The sequence below is a fragment of the Leptinotarsa decemlineata genome, unplaced genomic scaffold, assembly GCF_025532065.1.
Source record: "Leptinotarsa decemlineata unplaced genomic scaffold, Ldec_3_MD MMD2_P_RNA_scaffold_12, whole genome shotgun sequence".
Lineage (NCBI taxonomy): Eukaryota > Metazoa > Arthropoda > Insecta > Coleoptera > Chrysomelidae > Leptinotarsa > Leptinotarsa decemlineata.
The window spans coordinates 13,546,017-13,563,484 of record NW_027412526.1 but is presented as its reverse complement, the minus strand read 5'-3'; the positions used below and the strand labels follow the sequence as shown (position 1 = coordinate 13,563,484).

At 34.9% G+C, this 17,468-nt stretch overlaps 1 long non-coding RNA gene across 1 annotated transcript in view; it reads left to right on the top strand.

The window, feature by feature from the left end:
• Nucleotides 1-17,468, top strand: part of LOC141481984 (uncharacterized) — a 466,857-nt gene that overhangs the window by 268,661 nt on the left and 180,728 nt on the right. Inside the window, exon 3 of the long non-coding RNA XR_012465278.1 lies at nt 5,279-5,317. This is a non-coding gene — a long non-coding RNA (uncharacterized lncRNA). The remainder of the gene's footprint in view (nt 1-5,278; nt 5,318-17,468) is intronic.

Genomic DNA, 17,468 nt, shown 5'->3' with positions numbered 1-17,468 from the left:
TGCTTTTATGATTCGATCTATTCTTGTTCGACTGTAAATATTGAAATCTATTCATATTAACACGTGAATAAATCTATCATATTCGATTGGAAGTGGTTGGCAATGTTTCGTGGTGCATTTTATCAGTTCGGACTTCCGTTGTCTAATATTTGTAGGTCATTCGACTGGAAGAAGGGATAGGTGAAAGCAGTCGAATGACCTATAAATAGTCGGATCTCGAAGGAATAAGTCCAGTTATCACCTGAATACGATTGTAGATATTAACAATCCAAACGTCGTAAAGTAACATGTTTTGGAATCTTTTAATTTTAATTTTCATTTCTTGTTGATAATTTTTTAATTTTTTCAGCTCGTGTTAATAGTTCAATTTTTTTGGTTGTTGCTTGTATGTTATTTCATTGTAATTTCAGTTTTTCGCTTGATGAAATTGTTTTTTCAGCTAATCTTTTCAATTTTTCACAGATTCTTTCAGGAATTTCAAATCAATTTATAACATATTAGTCAATGGAATTCCGAACTGATGAAATGCAAAAGCTATCACAGACCACTTTTGTCACGTTTTCATATTATGCATTCTTTAGTGTCTCATTAGAAGAGTAAAAATCATTCTATCAAAATATTCGCGATCTTTGGCAAATATTCCCAAATTAAATTTCATTGCTACTGAAATACGATTATCAGAATACATTTTGGGATTCAATTTATAAATGGATAAGCGAAATAATTTGGACTTATTCAATTTCAGATTGTCGTGTATTCAGTCAGTTCAGTTCAGTTCAATGTATAGATAGAGTCAGTTATTGAGTGACAATTTCTTTCGACTTGGAGAAAATGAAAGTTGAGAATTTATCTTCACTCTCACAAACTGTTATGGCAATGAAATGAAACAACAGAATGCTTTCAGATAAATTATCATTGATAGGATTCAATGCTCAAAATTAGATATGAAAAATTGAAAGGAATTTTTCGCTTGAAATTTCTAAAAGATATACACAGAACGACATCGTCAGTCCACGATATGTACTGAAGTTTTGTTGATCCGAACGTGAATTTTTGTAATTCATTTTTATTATATTGATTGTATTTGATAGTTATTACAAATTACTTTTTTATTAAAACAACGATAAGAATAAAAACAACAATAAAAATTAATTGGCGCTCCGGGGCTACTTCATTGATTCCAGTTGTTGCTGATGAATAAAGACGACTTTTATATCCAAAAAACCAATTATATCAATGATCGAATTTCACCTACAGGGTTTGAAATCATTACAAATAACGTGAAGTAGTTTCCATTTTCTTTCCCAATAAAATAAGTAAACAAAATTTCTCATGCCGAACGCTTGTATTGAAAAAAGGAAATAATATTGTAGATAATGTACTGAAAACTAATTCGGAAGATCCTAGGTAGCAATCATCACACCACTCTCCTCAGCAATCTTCGGTATTGACGAGATAAAAAAATATCAATGGTTGGGCGTAGCGTAACCTGAGTGACTGTGGAACTACTGCGCCCAACGATTTTATTATTTTTTTATCTGATCAATACCGTAGATTGGCGAGGATAGTGGTGTGATGACTGCTACCCAATACCCTTCCGAATTATTCTTCAGTTTTCACTTTCTAATTCTGTTACTCAATTCTTCCCATTCTGTTCGGTTCCTTCAGTGCCTTAGTATTACACGGTAATATGTAATCCACCATTTTGTAGCTGCTGTCATCTTGAATTCGCATACTTTTTGAAGTATGTGAATTCTACTTCAATCTCTGTCATTCTACTAGTCAAGCCCTGTCATTTAGGGAAGTTGTGGAAAAGTATGTGATCCCCCATTTTGTAGCGGCGGCGGCTACCTTGAATTTGCTTCTTTTTCGTACCAATATTCTACTAGTCAAATCTCTCATTTGATACTTATATTACTTCAATATAATATAATTAGGGTTATATATATATATATATATATATATATATATATATATATATATATATATATATATATATATATATAATCTAGAAAGGTTAATGCAGTCAAGCTGCTGGAAAATAATTCCATGAAAATCAAAAAAATAAATAGATAAGTACTCTTTGATCATTCCCATATTGAAATCAATATGGGAATGATCAAAGAGTACTTATCTATTTATTTTATATATATATATATATATATATATATATATATATATATATATATATGTATATAGATAGAGATTTTATCGAGTGTGTATGATACAAATCAAGAATGAAATAATTCGTGGAAACAACACTCAAAAAATAGGGACACGTGTTCCTGGTTATTGGCCAGAAACGTGTTGTTTCCACGAATTATTTCATATTTCTATCCTGGACCCGGATGTCACGCAGGTAGCTATAGCTGCCTACGTGGTCATGTTAGATGTAGCCTAGGAATTCTAGGTCTTCTAACTGGAACCACAAATGTGCGGTTGGCTTCTGTTGTTGACTCCGTGCGTATGTGTTGCTTCCTGCTTTCGGCAAACAAGAGTTGCCCATCTTTACACTTGGCTGCACCACCGCGCTGATGAGGCCAATAGCCAGAAACACGTGTCCGCGGTTTGCCCCTATTTTTTGAGTGTTTTTTCCACGAATTATTTCATTTTGTAGCTGCAACCTTCTTGAATTTCTATCTCTTTCAAAGTGTACTACTATTTCACCAGTCAAACCCTGTCATTTGATTCTTATATTGAAGTAGTTATGAATAAATATATAATTCACCATTTTGTAGCTGCGACCTCCTTGAATTTTCATCTTTTCCAAAGTGTTCTACCATTCTACTAGTCAAACCCTGTCATTTGATACATATATTGAAGTACAGTTATGAATAAATATATAATTCGCCAATTTGTAGCTGCGGCCTCCTTGAATTTGCTTCTTTTGCAAAGTGTACTACTATTCTTCTACTCAAACCCTGTTATTTCATACCCATATTGAGGTAGTTCTGAAAAAAATATGTGATCCGCTATTTTGTAGCTGCGGCCATCTTGAATTTGTATTTTTTTGAAGTGTATTACTATTCTACTGGTCAAACCCTATCACTTGATACATATATTGAAGTAGTTATGGAGAAATATATAATTCGCCATTTTGTAGCAGCGGCCATCTTTAATTTGCATCTTTTTCGAAGTGTACTACTATTCTATCAGTCAAACCCTGTCATTTGATACTTATATTGAAGTAGTTATGAATAAATACATAATTCGCCATTTTGTAGCTGCGACCATCTTGAATTTGCATCTTTTTTGAAGTGTACTACTATTCTACTAGTCAAACCCTGTCATTTGGTACTTATATTGAAGGAGCTATGGACTAATATATAATTCGCCATTTTGTAGCTGCGACCTCCTTCAATTTCGACACGTGTTTCGACACGTGTTTCGATCACTTGATGGATATTCATTACTACACCAAAGGTTCCAAACAGTACATCATAAGTTCAGTTAATAAATTTTACCCAAACAAATGAACAGGCCAATCTCAATAAAACCTCTCGAAAATTAAAGGTATTTGTTTGAAAAGTATTTTTCATGATTACAGTTCGAGTCTGAAAGTTAATTCTTTCCATGATCTACAATCTTTGTATAGAATTTATTTTTGAAATTGATTGCTTCCTTCCTTTCTTTGGAAGATTCCCACATTTTTCATATCAAGATGGAGAATTCGAAAGCCAAAACATTTCTTTTCAAAACTATGAGAAAATTTTGAAACATAGAAAACATATTCTGATATTAAGAAAATTAGTATATTATACAACGATCATGTTATAACGACATTTACTAATTCACCAGAAATAACCGGGATACAAAACGAATCGAAGGCGAATTTCGTAAGGTTTATGCGTATGGTTTATCCATAAATAAAGTTTTTGGTACACTTTCTTAGATTCCTCCGATATGTGTGACGGAGTCGATGATAATTTTTTTATATCGCTGATATCAGACATTTTGATATAATTATGGAAATTTAGCTATTTTCCATTTAATAACTATTGATTTTTGACAAATAAAAAAAAATAAATAGATAGGAATCTAGGATGAAAGTCAAATGCACAGCATGTTTGATTGAAAAATTATGGGTTTTCATTGATTAAAAATCTGGATCGCTATGAAAAATCTGTATCAAAATCGATTTCATTATGAAACGGATTATGAGCATATAAGTGTATTATTATAGTATGGGTGTAGAAAAATAGTATATTATGCAACGATCATGTAATGGTGGTTATTAAGACACGAGCATTAACCGGGATACGAAACGAGCCGAAGGCGAGTTTTGTATGGTATATGCGAGTGTATATAAGAGTATACATAAGAGTTGCATACGCTATTTTTTCTAAACCCAATATATAATGAAAAACTATAAATATTATATTTGTATTGAACACATTTACAGTAATAAACTCATATTTTTTATAAAAAACACAAACTTAATGGTATTATCATGGATATATGAAAACTATAAAGATTCTAATTATATTTATATTGAATATAACAACTGTAATTAATCTGATCTTTTAAAAATATTGGAGTCGATGGTATTCCTTCTATATCGCTGTTTTCAGACATTTTGATAATATAGGTAGGTAATATGAAAACTGATTTTGACAAATAAAGCAATTAGTTACTTAGGTTAGAATCTAGGACAAACAAAGGAACAGAATTCTTGATTGAAAAATTATGGGTTTCTATAGGTTGATAATCTGTATCGTTATGAAAAATCTATATCATAATGGATATCATTATGAAACGGATTATGGTCATATAAGTGTATTGTTAGAGTACGGGTGTAGAAAAATGTGATTTTGTTATCCAGTTTAAACTTGGACGAAAAACACCAATTCCCAAAATGATAATTTATTATAATCAGACTGAATGTGGTGTTGACTATGTTTCATTAATCAAATACAAAACGATGGCCAATGTTGAATTTTTGTGGAATAAATTCACGCGTATGGTCATATGAGTGTATTGTTAGAGTACGGGTTTGGAAAAAGTATTTTAATGCTTCATCTGCTACTTTGCAGATAGACTTACCGAATTTTCAGAGTTTCTAGAACGTTTCAAGTCAGCCATTTGGCAAGATCAGAACTCGATCAGAAATAATCAGTTGGAAATTGAAAATTGTGTAGATTTTAATCATTTTTCATTTTGTCACAATGATACCTGTATGACTGAAATATGATATGACTTTCAGTATCCTTCAGCTACGACTTTTTTCTGCAAAAAATCTTGGCACGATGTTAAAAGTGATGTATTTTTTTTGTTTCAGATTAACGATAACTCATATTGATACGGTTTTGACAAGTGGGTAAGTAAATGAAATGTTATATTCTGCAATTCAAACACAGAATTACCGAACAGTCGATTATTTTGGGCTTATCATAAGTAATTCTGCAGACTCACTAAGAGTGTTAGAAAAACGGCGCGCTTCAATCTTATTACCTTTTGTGTACCAATTAGAAATCTATGCCAGATGGAACACACCCAGGCAATGAGTATCTATTAATAAAGTTGTTGACATTTGTTATCCTGATGACCATCTCTCGCACCTCTGAGAATGGCAAACCTCAAAAGTCAAAACTTGTGCGAGCTGAGGATTAACGAGTTCTTATCTTTTCATGTGCGTTTCTCAGAACGTCACGTATACTGCAGATACATTTTTTGGCGAGTTTGAATCGAATGCTAAGACAGAAGCTTTCACAAGTGGAAGTATGAATTTTGTTTCTACGGAATGAATGTGGGCATGAAATTCAATGAGAAATACGTTTCAAAAATTTGAGGAAATGAACTGTTTTCCATCTGAAAATAAATCTGTTGGATATAGACACATGCCGTTATAATTCCCATTGGGATTACTGATCGTCATTTATCAGGTAAGATATGTCAATTAAATCGTTCATCACTTCCTTATAAATACATTTTGTGAGCATTCCATGTATGAGAAATTATATTCAGTTCACAGAAATTTAGTAATAACACCAATTAAGACGGAATGTAATATTGTAATATTGACGGAATGTAATTTTACTCTATTGAATAACTAATCAGTCATTCAGTGTGTTGCGCAATCTGATTAATTACCCACCAATTCACTTTTCTATTGCTTGGAAACCGCCCTCTCAGCCTATCTATGTAATTTAAATTTGTGTTGGACTACAATGACTAAGTCGCCTACATATCTCGGTTTCTCACACCCATAATAGTTCGAAATCCGTTATTGGAGATCGACTATTGGATCACTCCATAACACAGGGGACAACCCGACTGAGGTCACCCCTCTAATATTAGTGCATTTCATTTCACCAAATACGAAGTATGCAGTCTATATATCTACAATCAGATGTGCCAAGTCACTTGAACACTTCCCGTGACAGTATCTATAGAAGAGAGACAAATCTCCAACCTTTCTTGGATGGAATCCAGCAATTTCAGGTGATGTTTGGAGGCATAGCTCCATTCTTGAAAAGAATACTTCAAATAAGATCTGATCTGAGCTCCATATAGCATCAAAAGTTGTTGAGGTGTATGCAGTTTTCTGGTTCGAAACACTGTTTCAAGCTTTTGAGAAACAGTCTTTGTATTTCCAGCAACATGATTGTGCCAAGACATATCGGTATCCATTTTAACTCCCAACAAACTTATTAAAGCAGAAAGCGGAATTGTCTGACCTGACATTATTTCAACATGTTTGGAGACATTCATCCTCTTGGAGAAAACCGATGCCTGGGTTTTTGTAGCATTGAATTGAACCTGGCTACTTTCATCCCAATTCGAAATCACTTCTAGATCCTCATTATGATATGCAAGCTCCTGCTGCCAGTGAAGATGTGGCTTCATAGCCGATGTCTTGGAATTCAAATGGAATGATGAGACAAGTGTGTTGTCGTCAGAAAAGCAATATATTAGATTCTTGGTTTTTTCCAATGAGTCGTTGTTATACAATAAAAAGAAGGTTGAAGACAATATGGATCACTGGGGAACACCAGTGTTGATGGTAGAAGTATTCGAGGGATATCCATCGACGCGAATGCAGGAAACGTTTTTTCAGGAAGCTGAAGAGCCGTACACGAAAATGATCCGATAAGCCATAACATCGAAGTTATGTCAGTCAGAAATATCAAGCGCAACATGTTACTTCCAATCAATAAGATATTCAACAATAGTAACTCCTCATTGTTTTCAATTCCATATGAAAGCCAATATTCGGGGATCCGTTGTAAAAATTGGAGATATAGTCCTCTACCTCAAATTTGTTAGTGTCAAAAATTACAAATTTGATTTCTCAGTCCGTGGAAATAATTTTTTTCCTTTCTTGTTTTCAATTCAGATTTGCCCAGGAACACGTAATCTATGTAAAGTTACGGTGGGTTTTCCATTGCCGTGCTTTCTTGTTTTCTGTAGAAACAGTTGTTGTATTATCTGTGCCATAAGTTTTGTCACAGTCTGAATTTTTTTCAGTCTTACAATTGAATTGAATTGTTGTTATTTGACATGGATTCATAAAGAAGACTGTGAATTTTCGAGATGGAGAGAGTTTCAGTTTCATTTGATGTATTCGTGTCGTTTTAAAATGTCCTCATACCAAACTTTAGAATATTTGAGGGATCTTTTGACAATTTATGGTCTCCGTGGAGGAATAATCAAATACTACATGCGATAACGGTTATAGAATGAATGTAAATTGTTTAAAATAATTGAAATCAGTACACGAAACAAGATTTTGGATGCTTTCGAAAGTGGAAATGCATTTTGATGGATATGAACATAGTTTTTGAGTTGGAATTGAGCTACTTTATGTTTTGAACTTGATTGGTAAAACATGTGTCAAGAAAGGTGTTGCATGTATAGTGTTTGAGAGTAATGCTTATTCTGAAATATTGATTTGAACTGTCATGAGACATTATAACGTTCGTGGAATGTAACTGAAGTGTTTCATTTGAAAAACATCAATATAGTATCGGTCTTTCCAATTACCACATTATATGTAACCCTCTTTCCAACATTGGAATAGGTGTAGTCTTGAAAAAAAAACAATAGCAAACAAGTGCAAATGGTTCCTTCTAAGATTGCGTCATAGTATATTCTGACGATCAGCAGCAACACCTTGATACTTGTCTCCATTGTCAGAATTGAAAAAATCTGATGAAACTCGCAGTTTTTTTCTGGTTTGCTTGATTTTGAAACATCTTCGACATATGCTGAAGGTGTTCCAAAATGTGAAATATGTCAATATTGATCAATTGCAATTACGCCACTATCTATATCTTTCTCCAAGACCGGTAGCCATTAGTACAATACCTTTCTAATGAGCTGTTCGGAATACACTTCTCTTCGAAATTTTGTCTCTTAGAATTTTCCTGTGGGGCTCGTGTTTTGTCCTTGAAAAAAAATCTGTCAATTTTAGTCCTGTCAATTTTAGTCCTGTCAATTGACTATTTCCGATGCAATCTCGATATTCATTTTGACGCAGTCTCACCACGTGAATGCAAGTTTTGGTTTTTTCTTTTGTGAGGTTGAGTTTTGTCTATGTGAGTATTGATCTCAAGGTATTTGTTGTTTTTCCAACATAATCTTTATTTTCAATTTGTTTCATCTTCTCAGCTAGACCTGGAATATATTCGTGAAAGATATCGATGTTTGAAGAGTCGACAATTGTTGAGCTTGTGAGAATTCGCGATGCTTTCTGTAGAGTTATTCGGTTTTCAATCGACTGTTCATTTTCTTTTGCGATTCTTGTTGAATCTACAAACATCTGGATGAGCGTTCTCTTTCAGAGCAGATTGCATCAACGATAGTTTTAAATTGAAATATACAGCTATTGTGCTTTTTCTGTTATAGAGAATATTTGTGCAATGTGTAGTGGAAATACGTATTAGTATGTTTTAATTTTTTTTCAGAAGTACCCAGCTCAAGAAATAAAACACAGATATTTTGGAAAAGAAATTATTTATTTTCCAACATTATCTCTTTGCAGCTCCATACTCTTTTTCCAGCAACGTTCAATAACTTCGATACCGTTTTTATAATAAGAACTTCCTTGCTCCTTAAAATACCCATCAAGTACCGAAACTACTTTTTCACCGTAGGAAAATATCTGACCACTGAGCCATTTTCCCAAGTTTAGGAATATGAAATAATACGAGGTAGCAATTGAAACTTTAATTCGTTTGGATTTGTGAGCTGGTGCATTGTCTTGACGAAAAAACACTTCTTTCTTATCCAAATGCGGCTGTTTCTGCTTTATTTCTTCAATCAAACGTTGCGATAATTTCGCATACTTCTCGTCAATGATAGTTTTACCTTTCTTAAGATAGTCAATGAAAGTTATCCCACGCGAATGTACTTTTGGGACCAACCTGGTATATCAAGTTAAAGACGCTGACTATCTTGTCCAATCTCTATTGTGAATTTTATTTTCGCTTCCTGTTCGTTATTACAATTCAAGAAAGCACTCAGATCATCATGGGTTTCATTCCAGATAGTGAAGATATCGTCGACATATCTTCTCCAAATTTTGGGAACGTATCGATAATTTTCAGCGAAAGATTCTTCAGAAGGTTAGGTTACCTAAGATAGAAGCCCATAGCCACGCCAAATTCTTATTAATAAATTCATCTCTGAGTTTTATCTATACATATTCCAAAATTTTCTGATATAAAGACAAAAAGATATCCTTCACAAAAAATTACTTTCTTGCGATATTCAACGGTTCGACTTGATGTAAGTTTTAGTGGTGATATGTTGATTGAGGATGTGGAAAATTTCAGAACCGTCATTCTTCCGATGACTGAATTGCCGATCATAATGGAATCCCCCGTTATACCCAGTTAACATATTTTTTGTGGATTTTTCTTTCGACACCCGTTCTCGTTATCGTAAGTTTGCTGCTTACAGAATAAGGGAATACATTTTTGCGTAACGCTGAAAGAGTGAAGTGTCATTTTCTGCTCCGCTCACAACATACCTCCCAATTACTGTTCAACGGGTTTCTAGGTCACGCGGAATATACTGAAGTGCTTCAATGTGCTCTCTCAACTTCTTTGAAATTCTAATTATCCGCTATGGTTGCGCAGGTCTATGACTTTGTGATTCATACCGAAGAAAACGAAACGTAGCCTCATACGAGCTCACAAAGATCCCGTTTGGATGAAGTAATAATCCTCAGGGTGTATTATATGCTCGCACACGTGTCGAGTTGTAAAGTATTCCTCTACAGTCATAGTATGTGTGTGTGTTTCGACACTCTTTAATGAGTATCTGCAATAACGTTCTTGTCTTTATATTTATTTTATAAATTGCGAACGTAAATAGTCATCCCCTTTCAACATTTGAACGGGACAAGATATCAAAGTAGGACATAATTTGTACGAAAAGGAATCATTTTAAGTACTTTTTGATTTGAAAGACAATGATGTGATATCACTAGCTGCAGGTGCTATGCACTTTTTTCTCAAACATAAAGAGGATTCTTGTGACCCTCCGCTCAAAAGGTATTTGAACTCTCTATACAATGAACTTCAGTATTTTGAATTTGAATGATCGGTTACTGAGTTATTGGTGTATAAATTGCAGAGTAGTGAAAATAAAAAAGTGTAACTTTTCACCAGAAAGCGGATTGAAAAAGTTTCACAGGTTACAGAAGCTTGTAATGTGTAGGAGAAAGAAATTGTTTGTTGACGACAAACCGATAGATATTGTTGCGTCTATAATGAAAAAAACCCCTATAGTTCGCGACAAAAGTTGCTCGTGGGAATGATGTCTCAACAACCAACGTCTAGAAATACCTCGAAAGATATGAGTTTCACCTTTATAAACTGAAAATATTACATGAATTGAATGAAGATGACCCTGAGAGAAGAATGCAGTTTAGTAAGTTACTATTCGAAGATTGCATTGTAAATCAAAACTGCATAAAGGGTATTCGTTTCAGTGAAAATACCCTGTTTTCATAATATTGGTCAGACATAAACCAACATATTTTTCGAGAAGATCACATTCTCCTGAAAAAATAATATTGTGAGTAGGAATATTAGGAAATCATATTGTTGCCCTCATATTTCTAGAGAAGAATCTGACTTATTATTTATATTTGGAAATTCTTCAATATTTCATTTACCGACGGATGATTAGAAGTAAATATTAACTAAACAGGTACATCTAAGAACTTAACAAAAAATAAATAATAATTACACAAAGAAACTTTCCCTCAAGGTGCGATTTTGTTCCATCCTTTTCATGAAAGAGGACGTATGCTTCTCCACTCACAAGCGATTTTGGTGAAATTGATGACATGTGTGAATCGTTGTATTTGTGCCACGCGCCAGTATACGGGTGTCTGCAGTATGCTGTATAATGCCCTCTGTAAATTGTCCCACTGTGTGTCTGTCCCACAAGTGCATATAGATTATAACAACAAGTAGCCATATTTTCTGCTCCAAAATTGTTCATATCAAATCCTTCAACTGGATTAGGGTTTTGAATGATATAACATCGTGCAGCATGGGCTACTGCCTCGAAACCACCATTTGTTCCAAATCCAAATTGTAGGGAACGAAACAGATTTCCAAGACTTTCTCGTAGATTGAAACAAGCCAGTTTCGCTACTAAACGTCGATAAAATTTCCAAGAGCTATTGCACGTAGACCGCCAGTATTTTTCTTCAACGCACATAAAGAAGCACAATATAAAATAGGACGTATGTCTTGAATGACCTTTTCAGAAAGAAGCATATTGCAAAGGTTCGTTGAAGAATGCAAAAGATGTTCGCCACAACTACTGGAACTATAGCTTAGCATATCTTGAATGTGGGGAAGGTCGCAATGAATCAAGACCTCCACAAGACCCGATACGAAAATATCTCACTGCTCTGAGAACATCTACGCTTTTAGTTTCCAGAGGACTATGATAAGTTGTATACTGTCCAGAATTGTATAAACTTTTAGAAGAAGGATGTTTTCTTCCTAATTCTTCCAATGTTGCAGCATCAAATTCAGCAGGACTATCAGTAGCTATTATTGAAATCATTCAAATTTTTCTTTTGTTGGCTATGCCCGAACCGCTGACATCGGTGACACTGCCTTACCAGTGTTTTTTGGTGTTGGGGCTCAACCTTAACTTTAACGTTAAGGAGATCCCTGATGTCATAAATATGCTTTTGATTTTGGTTCACTTGAACCAAAACCAGGGGGAGCGGTCGATTTCCTCGCATCATCCTGGTGACGGATGGTGGATGGAAACTTTTTTCAACCAAGGCGTCCTCGATGTCAGCGGTCTCCCGATGTTCCAGGACTCGTCTGAAGACAGCTTTGATTTGCCTGTCCTCGGGTAAGGTATACGTGTGGTGGGGGATTTTTTCCCTCACCAATAGTTTGGACATACTCTTGTAGTCCTCGGCCGAAGAAGGCTGTACCTTGATGCCGTCAGCCATGTTTACTGCCTTGGTGAAGTTCACCTTATGGAAGGCAGCCAGCTTTGTGAATTGAACCCACTTATCCTTCTGGCGAACCACAATTGGGGGAACGCGTGTTTTTCTGGTGCTTTGGGGCACCTCAGGACGCGGAGGGAGAGGGGAGCTAGTTTCCTGATCGTTGGGGTTTTCAACCTGATTTAGATTTTGGGATGGCTGTTTTGGGCTACCCTGTAAAGTCGAAATCGATTTTTCAGACCAATTGTCGTCAACCAACATTTCATGGTCACCTTCGACGGAAGACTCTGTTGTTGAGAGTTCTGACTCTCTGAAGTGTTGTTTTTGGCTTCGTCCGGAGCTTTGACATCTTTTTAGCCACTTTTTTGGGCTTGTTGCCGGTATTTTTGTGTACTGGAGCGACTGGTTCAGATGGAAGAGGAGGAAACTCTTCTGGGAGGCGACGCTTTTTGTTGGCCGGTTCTTGAGGCTTCATCGTATTGTCGTCGTTGTTTGTTTCAGACTGAGCAGAGAGGGTGGTGCCGACGGGAGTATCTCTGGAGGATACATTCCGTGACGGACGCTCGAAAAGCTCCTCGACCCCTGGTGGGGCTGCCCCTTAGCAGCTCTGATGGACTCAGGCCCAGGCGATCAAGCAATAAACCCATGAAGGTAATCACTTCACCTCTGTCCCTGGCCATCAGGCTGTCAAGCAGTTCCTCCATACTGCTGTCGAAAAACTCACACCATTTGATATCCCAAGGGTAGGCCATGAACAGTTCCGTGAAAGTATAGTTTGAACGCACTCACCAGAAGTCTGGAGGGTCCTTGCGCACTACAAACAAACACTACAAACAACGCACTCACTAATAGGAGATATGTAACTACTGGTGAATGGCTGATCATTCACCAGAAATAGTCGTATTTTTGGAAAAAACTTCGAAATTATCGCTGCGAAAAATTATCTGTATGTCAGTTTGACAGCTAACGTCAGAATTTTTTAAGTCACACCTTGAATATTCTCCAAGTACTCATTGATTGAGCAAGAACTGTTTTTTTAACAAATACGATTTGATAGTTGGTTTAAACTTATTTTATCTCTAGGAAGTATGATATTGTCAGAGTTTCTAGTGTTATGATGGTGAATGTCAGCATGTGTAGTGAGGTTGGACGATGTTTTGTGTATTTCAAGGAGTGAATTGTAAATGTATAGGAACGAAAGAGTCATGATTCTGAGTTTGATGAATAAAGGTCTACAAGTATTTCTATACCCTAGAATACCTAAATAGTATGTATATTTCTTCTCAAATTAGATAAATAGATATGAAATGGTCGTTTCCAGGATCAGATTCTTCCTCGAAATTATTATCGGGATTGGAGTTTTCATAGGAACTTTTAGTATCAATTGATTTAGAATGAACTTTTCGCACGTGAATTTTCAAACCTCGTATTTTGGAGAATTTTCCACATATTAAACATTCTGCCTTGCCAGCTGATTGTCTTTTTTCTTCTGCCATCGAATATAGTTCAAATTGGTTTGATTTATCGTGATCGCAGTCTTTTAATTCTAATGTGACTTTCTTGTATCGTCCAACTTCAGCGAAGTTGTCAATTGAATTATTTCAGGAAAAACGTATTTTCATCAGAATCAGCACCAGTTTTTTATATATAATTATCCAAAACGTTTTTCCTATAAAAAAAGTGTACAATATCGGTGGAAAATCTATGAATTTTCGAAAAATCAATGAAGAGATGAAAGCACTGACATCACTCGGATTCAAGGAATTGTGGCCAATAATCAATGAATTCGAAAATCCAGTTGTTTCCCAACAAGATGGTTTGGATTGTAAGATATTGATTGGATCAGATATACCCAGGCATGTTATTTGGTAAGCGCGGTCCATTATAATAGTCTGCTCGTACACCGGATTTTTTTCTGTGGGGCTATATGACATCAAAATTTAATGTTACGTAACCTGGAACAATTCGGGAACTGAGAGGCAGAATTATCAAAACGTGAACCAGAATTATCCCAGAATCATTGCAAAATGTTAGAAATGAGTTCGAAAATAGACTGACTGGCCTGACTACTGTCAGGAGGTTCAGAGAGAACACTCTGTTTATCTGCACAAAATATTCTGATCCAAATGAGGTCCAAATGAAAAGCTATTTTCGATCCCCCTAAAATTAACGCTCATCCATTACAAGAAATGTTATTTGATTTGAAAGGATTATATTTTTAGGAGTGATTAATTTTTTGGGAAAGAAAGTTTTTGGCTTTCTACTACTCCATCTGATACAAAAAAATGGATGAGAGAATCTTCCAAAGAAAGGAAGGATTAATCAATTTGAAAATAAGTAACTCTATACATGGATGTGTAGATCATGCAAAGAAGTAACTTTCAGACACAAACTGAAAGAAAGTCCTCCTGAAACAGCTACTTTCATATAAACATTGAATTACACGAAAGAAAAAATTCTTTCGAAACAAATACTTCTATATGAACACTGAATTATACAGAAAATTATCTTCTGTATAATTCAGTGTTCATATAGAAGTATTTGTTTCGAAAGAATTTTTTCTTTCGTGTAATTCAATGTTTATATGAAAGTAGCTGTTTCAGGAGGACTTTCTTTCAGTTTGTGTCTGAAAGTTACTTCTTTGCATGATCTACACATCCATGTATAGAGTTACTTATTTTCAAATTGATTAATCCTTCCTTTCTTTGGAAGATTCTCTCATCCATTTTTTTGTATCAGATGGAGTAGTAGAAAGCCAAAAACTTTCTTTCCCAAAAAATTAATCACTCCTAAAAATATAACCCTTTCAAATCAAATAAGATTCCTCATGGCTGGGATTAAATCAAATAGGTGAATGAATGTCATTACGATGTCATCGATGACATAAGCAGATCAAGCTTATTCCGTGACATTCAAAATCGTAATTCATGAATGAAGTGTGTGTATTTTCTATAATGTTATCCAATTTGGTACTGAAGAGCCTTAGGGCAAGTGTCTTAAGGCGAAACACGTGTATACCAGTTAGGGTGACAGTGTTCCATGTGAGTACAATTTATTACCATTCATTCAAAGTAGAACTCATGTGAATGATATCTGATTCTTATTCCTCCACGAATGTTCGATATACAAACTGAATAGAGGAAAGTATCTTCTGTATAATTCAGTGTTCATATAGAAGTATTTGTTTCGAAAGAATTTTTTCTTTCGTGTAATTCAATGTTTATATGAAAGTAGCTGTTTCAGGAGGACTTTCTTTCAGTTTGTGTCTGAAAGTTACTTCTTTGCATGATCTACACATCCATGTATAGAGTTACTTATTTTCAAATTGATTAATCCTTCCTTTCTTTGGAAGATTCTCTCATCCATTTTTTTGTATCAGATGGAGTAGTAGAAAGCCAAAAACTTTCTTTCCCAAAAAATTAATCACTCCTAAAAATATAACCCTTTCAAATCAAATAAGATTCCTCATGGCTGGGATTAAATCAAATAGGTGAATGAATGTCATTACGATGTCATCGATGACATAAGCAGATCAAGCTTATTCCGTGACATTCAAAATCGTAATTCATGAATGAAGTGTGTGTATTTTCTATAATGTTATCCAATTTGGTACTGAAGAGCCTTAGGGCAAGTGTCTTAAGGCGAAACACGTGTATACCAGTTAGGGTGACAGTGTTCCATGTGAGTACAATTTATTACCATTCATTCAAAGTAGAACTCATGTGAATGATATCTGATTCTTATTCCTCCACGAATGTTCGATATACAAACTGAATAGAGAAAAGTATCTTCTGTATAATTCAGTGTTCGTATAGAAGTATTTGTTTCGAAAGAATTTTTTCTTTCGTGTAATTCAATGTTTATATGAAAGTAGCTGTTTCAGGAGGACTTTCTTTCAGTTTGTGTCTGAAAGTTACTTCTTTGCATGATCTACACATCCATGTATAGAGTTACTTATTTTCAAATTGATTAATCCTTCCTTTCTTTGGAAGATTCTCTCATCCATTTTTTTGTATCAGATGGAGTAGTAGAAAGCCAAAAACTTTCTTTCCCAAAGAAATGTTACTAATCTATTTTTCCCTCCAATAGACATTTATTCCAAAAAATCTGACAAAGGATGGCGGAGTTTCGGATTTCCTAGTCCCAAATTCAAACATCGATAACTCTGCAAACAATCATAGACCTATGTAGTCATAAGACCCCTTCTTCATTTGGAAAAAAAGATAATGCCTCGGCTTCGGCAGCAAGTCAGGTAACACTGCTGGATTTTTCGTCTAAAAGTACTAAAAATCATTCTATTTCATACATGTTGTGTACGACGCTGATATCTTGCCCCGTTAGGAAGTTGAGAGAGGGGATTTATTTACGTCATTACTGTTAATCTTTATTGGTATGTTCTATGAAATCTCCCACCAACTCCGTTCAGTGGTCAGAACGGTTTGGAAATCCGTTCTACAGTTTTGACTTCATCGCGTTCAGATAGACAGACAGACTTGGTATTATAATATTCAGTGGTGACAAAGATTTATGAACATTTCTTTCAAAAGCACTGATTTTCTATATCATTTTGTTATACTCTCATGGATTTATTTTATAGTCTGAATATGTTTTGGCGACTGAAATTTGTCAAGCAATAGGTACCTACTGAACAAAAATGAACGCAAAATGAAAAAAATAGATAATTTTGGATTCTATAAGTCCAAGTGTTCTTTGATACATTTCAATTTGAACAAACGAAAATTTAATGATTGAGTTCCTTTCAAGTAGTTGCTATGCTCAGATCACGAAAACGATGAGAGACTACGGAATTTGGCTGTTTTGGGTGAGACATTTCCTACCCGGAGATTTTCTCGTATAGGAACCCAAGTTCCAGAGTTATTTATAATCCTTTCAAAATATGAAATTTGTATTTCGTGTGGCACATATAACTTTTATGGCCAATGTCTCCAGAGGAGACCCTGTTTTGGGTCGATTCCGACATACTGGTTATCTCATTTTGATTGTCATATTGAACCCTCAGAATTCAGATTGAGGG